The sequence below is a fragment of the Bufo gargarizans genome, chromosome 1 (genome assembly GCF_014858855.1).
Source record: "Bufo gargarizans isolate SCDJY-AF-19 chromosome 1, ASM1485885v1, whole genome shotgun sequence".
In the NCBI taxonomy this organism is placed as follows: Eukaryota; Metazoa; Chordata; class Amphibia; order Anura; family Bufonidae; genus Bufo; species Bufo gargarizans.
Genome location: NC_058080.1, coordinates 492,888,401 through 492,899,333, shown reverse-complemented (window position 1 = coordinate 492,899,333; position 10,933 = coordinate 492,888,401). Strand labels below are relative to the sequence as shown.

At 40.7% G+C, this 10,933-nt stretch overlaps 1 long non-coding RNA gene across 1 annotated transcript; it reads right to left on the bottom strand.

Annotated features, from left to right (window-relative positions):
- Window positions 1–1,575: 1,575 nt before the first annotated feature.
- LOC122923282 lies at window positions 1,576–5,652 on the bottom strand. The gene is made up of 2 exons (XR_006387260.1): window positions 5,530–5,652; window positions 1,576–2,164 (listed from the first exon to the last, which is right to left on the bottom strand). It is a non-coding gene; the product is annotated as an uncharacterized LOC122923282 (long non-coding RNA).
- Window positions 5,653–10,933: the final 5,281 nt, after the last annotated feature.

Genomic DNA, 10,933 nt, shown 5'->3' with positions numbered 1-10,933 from the left:
AGAAAACAGCCAGCAGGAGCAGGACATGGAGCAGAACCTGAACCAGCAGGTGATGGTATACTTGCAATGCACATTGTCAACCCAGATCCAAAATCTCCTGGACTACTGCACAGCCAAACTTGAATTGTGGCACAACTGGCTGAGTTTGACCTCAACAAGCTTTTCTGTCCAGCCAGTAGTGTGGCATCAGAGCGTGTATTTAGTGTGATGGATGGCATAGTTACCCCAAAGAGAACTTGCCTTTCAACACAAAATGTTGACAGTTTAACCTTTATAAAGATGAATCAGGTGTGGATCAGCCAGGATATCCACACACCAGTATCTGATGCATCAGACTAGATCATTCTGGCAATAATGTTCTGGCTGCAGTGTGCTGCCACACCAGAACATTGTGAAAATGGCCGTTACTTCTGGCCACCTGCTTCAGCCACTATTCTGATGCTGCCACCCATCTGATGCCACACACCTGCTGTCTCTGCTGCCATCTTTTCCTACTGCCTTGTGCTTTTGCTGCCACTGTTGATGCCCCCCACCTCCCACTCTGCGATTGGGCCACTATGTTGACTTCTCATGCTGTTTCCACCCTAACCACTCTGTGACTGGACCATTGTGTTGACTCCTCATGCTGTTGCCACCCTCCCTACTAGTTGACTGGGCCACTGTGTTAACTCCTCATGCTGTTGTCACGCTCACCACTCTGTGACTGGGCCACTGTGTTGACTCCTTATGCTGTTGCCACCCTCACCAGTCTGTTTTGGGGACAATAGTGTCCCTGTTTGGCCTTGTTGACATCACAGTTTATTTCACAGTTTTCCTGATCCATCAGAAGAACCGAAAAATGAAAAACAGAACAGATTCTGTATTTGGAGCATCTATAAGACCTCTATCACATGGTCAGTATTTTGAATCAGGATTTGATCATGATTTGAAATCCAAAAGCAGGAGTGGGTCCAAAACACAGACGACATGCAATTATTTCCTTTACCAATATTCACCAAATACTGACGCAAAAAGTACTGACCAAATACTGAGCATGTGATAGGGGCCATTAAAGTCCTGCATGCAGAACTTCTTTTCCATCTGAGTAAAACCGATGTCAGATGTAAATGGCCAAAACTCATGTAAATTGAGCATTAGGCTTCTATCACACAGTCAGTATTTTGCATCAGGATTTGATCATGATTTGGAAGCCAAAAGCAGGAATGGGTCCAAAACAGAGAAGACATGCAAACATTTCCTTCGCATGTCATCTCTGTTTTGGTCCCACTACTGTGTTTGATCAATTTCTGACCAAATACTGACAATGCGAAGGCGTATATTTAAAACGAGAGGATCCATGTTGAGTGAAAATTCCATTGCAGATTCTGTAATATACTGGACATTTATATTTTATTAGTTAAACCTCTCCAAAATGTTACTGTTTCACTAGACCACCCCTATACTGTTCACACTACTTAAGAGAACCACTCCTCTTAAATACAGTTTTTCACTTTAACTTTGGTTAGTCATCTCAAAAAAGTTTATGTAGTTGTAACATACATTTTTTTATTTCATCAAATATAAAAAATGCAAAACTAGAATTAATTTTTATTATAAATCCACTGTACAGTATATAAGTTGGAGAATGATTCTAAAACTGCCCCTAACTAAGTTTATTCTCACTAACGAATTGTCCTATTACACACAAAATGAAAAAGTCTGAAACGAGCCCCAAACCATGATATACATAACAAGTCTGTTGCCACTCCATTAAAAGCCTTTTACACAGGGCAATTATTGGAAATAAATGTTCAAATGAACACACGTTATTGTAATGGTTTGTACGGTTCTATTCCATTACAAGTGGCAGCACACAAGAGGCGCTGCTGCCAACAAATTATAATTTTTATGTGTATATAAAAGATAGTCAATGACAGACACACAAGTTATTGTACCCTGGTCGATTTCTTGCCATCTTGATACAGGGCAATTATCAGGAAGGATCATTCTTACAAAAGACTGTTCGGGCTATAATCACCCAGTGTAAAAAGGCCTTAAGTTTGTCTTGTTTTGGGAGTTTTGAACATCAGTTAGGTCTTCACTGTCTCACAGCATCCATGACTGTTACAAAGTGCTCATTATTATGTCTGTCAAACTGGAGAATTCTGGATATGAACCATTTTACCTGTGAAAATAAATTTTTTACCATCAGAGAACAAATTGAGAAAGGGAATGTTTGTTCTACAGGAACACAGAAAATTAAAGAGGTTTTCCAGGATCTCCTCGGTTTTTTCTTAGCACCCCTAGCATTTTTTACCTAATACAACAATCATACTGACCTGGTTTCTGTGTCCTGGCTACATTTAGCTATCTTCCGCTCCCAGGTTTGTTTATTTCCAACCGGGTTGGGGTCACATCTGCCACTGCCACCAATGACTGGTGCTAGTGGAGACGTGCCCCTTTGTTGCACATGATCCAGCAATGATGTGTCACTTTTGGGCCAGGGTGCAGGTCCAGTGTGGCGGGGACTAGGTGAGTATGATTCTTGTGTTAGGTCAAACATGCTAGAATGGCTAGGCAAAAACCGATAGGATCCTGGAAAACTTCCACCATTGGCCAGTTTTCACCATCCTGACCAGGCCAATTTTTGCAAATCTGACATTTGTTACTTTATGTAGTAATTATTTTGGAACGCTTTTTACTTATCAAACCCATTCTGGGATTGTTTTCTTGTGACACATTGTACTTCATGAAAGTGGTAAATTTGAGTTGATATATTTCACCTTTAAAAATTTAAATTTCTCTGCTTTTAAGACAGATAGTGATACCTCATAAAAAAGTAATTACTTTATATTTCCCATATGTCTACTTTACATTGGCATCATTTTGCAAATGTAATTTATTTCATTTTTTTTGGGGATGTTAGATGGATTGCAATTTTAGATGCAATTTTTCAAATTTGTAAGAAAATTTCCAAAACCCGCTTTACTTTGTGGGGGTTACATAATAAAAACCACCAATAAGTGACCCCATTTTAGAAACTACACCTCCCAAGTTATTCAAATATGATTTTACAACTTTGTTAACCCTTTAGGTGTTCCACAAGTATTAAAATAGGAAAATAGAGGAGAAATTTCAAAATTTTACTTCTTTTTGCAGATTTTCCATTTTAATCCATTTTTTCCTTTAAGGCAGCAAGGGTTAACAGCAAAACAAAACTTGATATTATTACACTGATTCTGCAGTTTACAAAAACACCCCATATATGGTCATAAAAAGCTGTATGGGCACAAGGCACGGCACAGAAGGGAAGGAGCCACATATAGATTTTGGAGGGCAGATTTCACTGGGATAATTTTAAGTTGCCATGTTGCATTTCAAGACCCCTCTGACGCACCCCTACAGTAGAAACTCCCAAAAAGTGACCCTATTTTGAAAATACCCTGTTAAGGTCACTGTTTTATTGGTACTATTTTGTGGTACATATGATTTTTGATCGCTCGATATTATGCTTTTTGTGAGGCAAAGTAACAAAAAATAGCTGTTCTGGCCCAGTTTTATTAAAAAAATTTTTACGGCGTTCACTTGACAGGATAGATCATGTTTTGACTTTTATATTAGTCATATTTTTGAGTAAGTAGGCAATTTTTTTGATCGTTTAATATTACAAGCTGACAAAAAAATGGCTCTTTTGGCACAGTATTTATTTAATAATTTTTTTAAGGCATTTACGACATTAACCTGCTGGGGTAGGTCATGTGATATCTTTATAGAGCCGCTCGTTACGGATGGAGCGATATCTAATATGTCTACTTTTATTGAATTTCTATTTTTATTTTTTATTAAAAATGGCTTGATGAAGGCAAAGAGGCTTTTTTTTATTTTTATAAAGCACTTTTTTCACATTTAATTTTTGTCCCAGTACAGGGATGTCAAAATTTCAGGGTCTGATCCCTGTTTCAATGTAGTACAATACATGCTGCATTGTACAACATTGAAACCGCCAGTTTCACGCTGACAGTGTGCCTGTGAGACCCAGCCTGGGGGCTGAGCCTCACAGGCTTCCATACATGGGAAACCCTGAGGCCTTTGTAAGGAAACCCATCGGCCCCCTATCACCACAGCGCAGAGGGCCGATTGAGAGGCAGAGGGAGCCCCCTCCCTCTGTGATCCTCTTATAAGCTGCGGTCAGTGTTGATTGCAGGGTTAATCTGTCGTATTGGCGTTTACAGTGATGCCGACGGATACAGCAGGGTCCTAACTATCGATCACATCCGGGCTCCTGCATTGATCGGGCACACACAGCTTTGGTGCTTGCCTGGTATTCATTAAGTACTGCTACATCAATTTGCGGGAAGTCACTTTCCACTGTGACTTAGTAGTACATCAAATGCCGGGAACTGGTTAAGGTGAACCCAGAATGTGCAATGAGATTTTTGATAAGAATTTTGTCAGTTAAGACTACTTTCACATCTGTGTGTTCGCTGTTTGGTTTTGAGATCTGGCATGGGATCTCAAAACCAAAGCAAAATGATTTCGTTATAATAATACAGCCGGCCGCATCCGCTCAGAACAGACCTGGTTGTATTATTTCAAAACTGAAGATTCTGGTGCACTCCGTTTCGGTTTGTTCAGTTTTGTCCACATTGACAATGAATGAGGACAAAACTGAAGCGATGTGCTGCGATTTAGAGACCCTGTGTCGGATCTCAAAACGGGACAGCACAACACAGATGTGAAAGCAGCCTAAACGAATTGTGCTGTTAGCTTGGACAACCTGCATCTTCAGAAAGTCTTCAGCATGAACATACTGCAGTGATACTGATCATAAGATGTACTGACCAACCTGACGCAATAGGAATATTGGAGACAGGGCCGGTGCAAGGATTTTTGACAACACAAGCGAAGCTACATTTTGGCGCCCCCCTCCCCCCATGCTTCTCCTCTCTGTGGTCCTGGTATCTTCTCTCTGCTTCAGACAATGGCTGGTTTAAGGACCATATTTTTCGCCCTCTAAGACACACCAAGGTTTCCATTACACCTCAGGTCAGACCAGCAATCGGACCCCCAATGTTAATCAGACCTCAGCTCACAGCCCCAATCAGACCCCCAATGTTAATCAGACCTCAGATCAGAACCCCATGTCAGACATCATCCCCCAGCCATCAGCCCCCAATGTCAGCCATCAGACCCCCATGTCACATTTCTCCCCCTCCATGTCACATTTTTACGCCCTCCCCCAAGGTGCGCCCTAAGGCGGCCGCTTGGTCTGCCTTATGGTAGCACCGGCCCTGATTGGAGATAGCTATACACAAAGAACATTTGACTGCAACATTGTGTGAAATAAAGCTGAATTCCGTAACCAGTCCGCCATGTTGATTGTTACAGTAGCGAAAGTGGGCACACCTACTAAAGCTACAAGATAACTCCAAAAAGCTAACGCATCAATGAGAACTTTTGTGGTGTTTGTACTCGTTTACCCCTGCTCCTTAAGCCTGTATGTTATCTAGTAAAGTTTTAGATTACTACTAGAAGCAAAATTTCACTTACCTTTACAATTGTGATGGTTGCACTATAAAGGAAACTGATTAGAAATAAGGTGATAAATGTGACTGCTGTAGACCAGAGACTGTCATCATCATCCTCACTGCTACACTCCCACAAGATGTACTCTGCAGAGAAAGAGATTACACACAATCATTATTAATTAAAGCAGAACCATTCCACTTTTACCGTCTACGTAACCGGGGAGCATTGTATTATGCCAAGAAGGTGTTTTTTCTTTTGTTGCTACATTGGGGTCCATGTAATCTATTGATCAAATGACCAGATTAAAACAACCTCTTCTTAAAAGACAGATGATATCACTGGGGTAAGATGCTGCCCACCGCATGTGTGCTTCTTGCTGCAGTTTTTCTCGTCTCAGGGTCCATTCACACGTCCGCAAAATGGGTCCGGATCCGTTCCGCAACATTCCGGAACGGATCCTGACCCATTCGTTTTCAATGGGGCTGCAAAAAATGCGGATGACACTTCCGTTCCACAAACAAATAGAACATGTCCTATTCTTGTCCGCAGACACGGACAAGAAAAGGCATTTCTATTTAACGTGCTGGCCATGTGCGATCCGCAAAATGCGGAACGCACATGGCTTGTGTCTGTGTTTTGCGGGTCTGCAATTTGCAGACCGCCAAACACTTGCGGACGTGTGAATGGACCCTTAGGCCCTTTCACACGGGCGTCGCGGAAGAGGTCCGGATGCTTTGCTGGTGCATTGCGGAAAACCCGCACGAGTGCGCACGCAATTTCAGTCAGTTTTGTCTGCGATTGCGTTGCGTTGTTCAGTTTTTTCTGTGCAAGTGCAAAGCGTTTTAATGCATTTTGCACGCGTGTGATAAAAAACTGAATGTGGTACCCAGACCCGAACCTGGACTTCTTCACTGAAGTTTGGGTTTGGGTTCGGTGTTCTATAGATTTTATAATTTTCCATTATAACATGGTTATAATGGAAAATAATAACATTCTTTAATACAGAATGCTAAATAAAATGTCCCTTGAAGTAAAAAAAAAGGACCTGCAAAAGGACCTGCGCTGACATCATGGCGCTCACCACGTGGCGAGCATGATGACGTCTTCGTAGGTCTTTTTGCAGGTCCTGCAAGAATAAGAAAGAAGACGATAACGGCTGCTTGATCAAGTGGATGAGGTGAGTAATTTTTTTTATTTTTTTTAAACTTCAAGGGACATTTTACTTAGCATTCTGTATTAAAGAATGCTTTTATTTTCCATTTTAACCATGTTTTAATGGAAAATAATAAAGTGATTGGCCCTCATCCCTATTTAATAACATCATCTCCTTAGTAACCATCCATGAAAATTGCATAGCATCCGCAATTGCTTGCGGATGCTATACGATTTTCACGCAGCCCCATTCACTTCTATGAAAGACGCAGAATGTAGAACATGCAGCGATTTTCACACAACGCACAAGTGAAGCGCGAAAATCACCGCTCATCTGCACAGCCCCATTGAAATGAATGGGTCAGGAATCAGTGCGAGTGCAATGCGTTCACGTCACGCCTTGCACCCGCACGGACAACTCGCCCGTGTGAAAAGGGCCTTAGTGTTGCACACGAAGAAGATTCAGGATATAACATTTATGGCTTGGGGACCTTGACCGATCTGCAGAATGTTACGGCCCTTTTTACATTCTACTGGTCAGTGAGGGACCGGATATCATCATTCATACATGGCCTATCATAAAGATCTTGGAAAAGAGGTGAGTTATATGTGAACTTGGCCTGACCATTTAATCCATGCATGAATGTTGCCAACAGTAATAGGGCTGAACAGAATATTCAATAATTTATACAAAAATTAGTTCAAGGGTATGTCCACATGGGGTTTGCTTTGCAACAGAAAGACCACAGTAGATTTTGCTATGAAGCATGTCAAAATCTGCAGCAGATCTGAGTCTGATTAGTTGCTTGTGGATTTTGACCCAGATTTTGCTGTGGATTTGTCATAGATTTCACCCTGTGAATTCCCATAATTTATGTCGATTTTTGATTGCATTCTGCATAGATTGTTTACACATTGCATGGTTTTGTATTGCTTAAGGCTGGGGCTACATGGCTGTCTTGGCCACAACAGTCATCCTTCAAGCAGGGATCGCCGTGTAGCATTGCAGCCATGGAACTGAATGGGGTCTTCGCAACTTGGGTCCTGTTGAGAACCCATTTCATGCCTGCACTGCTAAACGTAGAGGGGTGTCATGGCCAAGGTCGCCTTAGTCTAAATCTCATCCACTTTGCTCTGCCAGCTGAATATCTAAAGTGTATATGCTTTGTGTACCCTAAGGCTTCATGTACAAGGCAGAGACCCATCAGTGGACCCATACATTTTGACGGGTAGTATGGCTCCATACAACACATAATTTGTAAAGAGCTGTAAAATATGAACATATGCATAAGGTTTAATTCCAATATACCTGTTATGAGATCAGTATGGGCCTCATTTCTGTTATTTTATGAAGGGCATAGAAGGTTTACCTATAAATGCATTTTAAATTTTTATAGTATTAGTATGTATGATAGTTTCTATATTGTTAGGTGACTTACAGATGTAGCAGTGTTAACACAGACACTTGGTGAGTTATCACATCTAGTTCATGTGTAATGACTGTTAACTCTGGTGCATCTGTATTTCATAACTTGTTAATTATAACCCATTCTATGAATTTTTTGAGCTATATGCTTTAGGGACATGTCCCATGGAATGTTTCATCTTTGACACAGTGGGTGTTATTCATAGAAGAAGTTCCTAGAAATAGTATTTGAAGTACTATTCTAAGTACTGGGGTCACAGATGTAGTATTAGTGTATTCAGTGCAGAACACTTGTGGTTGGGGGATTGGACAAGGATATTCACACACAGCATTTTGTGAGTAGTCGCCAGATATTATGCTGTTGTAAATGGGATTTCACAAAATATCATTTACTCAGTGCTGTTCACATTTGAACATGTCTTAAAACCCAGTTTTCCATATGGGTAATTGTAGGAAAATGAATGTACAGTATGTATCTCTTCCTTGCCTTTGGACTACTACTGCTAGATGTGTATGTAGTCTATGGCTAGGAGGTAATGACATCACTAGGTCACCCACAATCTGCCCTTTATTTTGGGTAACGTTAAAAGCGACTTCTCAAAAAATATAACCTTGTTGGATTTTGTGGTTTATTGCTCCTGCAATCATAGGGAAACATTGACATCTACACAAGTTGCTTGAGTGCAGTGATTTTGCCATGAATTGGAGGTCAAGCATGTGTCACTATGATGCCCTAGAGTCCATGCAAATTGTTTTATTTATATAGGTGTCATCATACCACCAAGATAAGCTTTATGAAGCTTTATTTCTCCCCATATACCAAAAGTTGAAAGGGGTTATGATATGCATCACTGTGTAGGAATCCACCCACAGATTTGTCCACTGATTGCCTGGAACCCTTTTGTTCTTGTGATTGGTGACAGTCACAGTGATGGCATATTGGATAAGTGTACCGTACTTGTCACGTGTCTGGATATATCCCCAATGTCCAACAGTAATACTCTGTCTATGGCTACATACACACGACCGTTGTGTGTTTTGTGGTCCGTAAATTGCGGATCCGCAAAACACGGATGGCGTCCGTGTGCGGACCAAAACAATGGCCGTGTGCATGAGGCCTATGTCAGATTTTGCAGTTTCTTTTTCAGTTTCTAAACTTTTTCAGGTGTCAAGTTCGAATGAAGCTAGGGATGAGAGTAACGAGATTCGGATCCTAGATCCAAAGTCGCTTCGCTCAAAACTTCAGTTTAATGCTGTATGAAGATCCGTCTCTGTGCAGCATTCAAATGTATGGCCTCCGAAGAGGCGAAGGTAGTTATTCCTGAAGTCTCGCAAGACTTTAGTGAAGAACTTTGGGACTAGATTTTTCAAGGCAAAAAAAACATTTTAAAACTTGGTTCTGAAGTCGGCTTTGGTACTGAGGTACCAAAACCGACTTCAGATACCAGTTTTAAAATGTTTTTTCAGTTTAATAATAAAGTACCGAAGTTATTCACCAAAGTCTTCGCTACATCGGAGTCCATACATTTTAATGCTGTTCAGAGATGGATCTCCGTAGAGCATTACACCAAAGTTTTGACCGAATCAACTTCTGATCTATGATACGAAGCTCGGTTCTCTCAACACAAGTTGAAAGCCAGGACTTCCAATGATAGCCAGAAAGAATGGCATGTGCAGTCTAAGCAACTTTGAAATCAATATCTGTACAATTTACCTATTAGAAGTTATGAGAATAGAACCTCTAAGTTGGTCTGACCATTCAGTCAATTTAAGAACTCTGAATGTTGAAAGACTACTAGTATATGCTAAATTATTTTACATAAAGCTGGCCACCCATATTAGATAATTGTTACAGATCCAGATCTGCTGTGCATGGTGGTAGCTTGACTGCGCCCCAAGGTTTGCTGCCTAGGAGAACAAAGATCCAACATGGCAATCCTTTGTTACCCTCAGGGATAAGCTCTGGCACCCTTATACCCCCTTCAGCTTACAGAAATAAACATGTATGCTACTTAACTAATCTGAGTGTGCATGTGGGGTGAGTCAATGTATATATTTTGACTTCTACAAAGCATTTGATCCTGTGCCACATAAAAGGTTAGTATATAAAATGAGAATGCTTGGACTGGGAGAAAATGTGTGTATGTGGGTAGGTAACTGGCTCAGTGATAGAAAACAGAGGGTGATTATTACTTCTACATAATCAGATTTGGTCACTGTCACCATTGGACAATGGATCTCTCTGCCTGAGGAGGTGGTGATGGTAAACTCACTAAAATAATTTAAGAGGGCCTGGATGTATTTCTGTTGTGATCAGCTTTGCAGGATAACTGGCCTAACTGGATGGGCATATATCTCTTTTAAACCTAACATGCTGTTACTATGTATATGGGATTGTAAGAGGTGATAACTGTCTAAAGAGCAAACATTTGGCTGACAACTATCTTATGTGTATAGCCAACAGTAGTCCATGGCTATAATTATTTTAGAAGAAAACAAGAGCTTTCTGCCCACTTTATTGCCTAACTAGATGTCCGAACTTTAATTTGATCACAGAGATGGGATAACACATGGCTAGGGTATAGTAACAGAGGCAAAGTTATCACGTCTTGCGCTCCAAAAAGTCACAAAAAAGGGTATTTTGTGACTTTTTTGGGGTCACTTGTACACTGAATGAATTTCTTTAGCATTTTTACACCACTCATTCCGGTTTTGTAAAGTGTGTGGCATTGTTGTCATTGTTAGCTGTTATTTCATTTTATTCCAGATTTTTTTTTTTTATTGTGACATCCAGTGGGGTGGTGGCATAAAAAACTGGAGTAGTCTTTCTAGTCAAAAGTGTTCAAT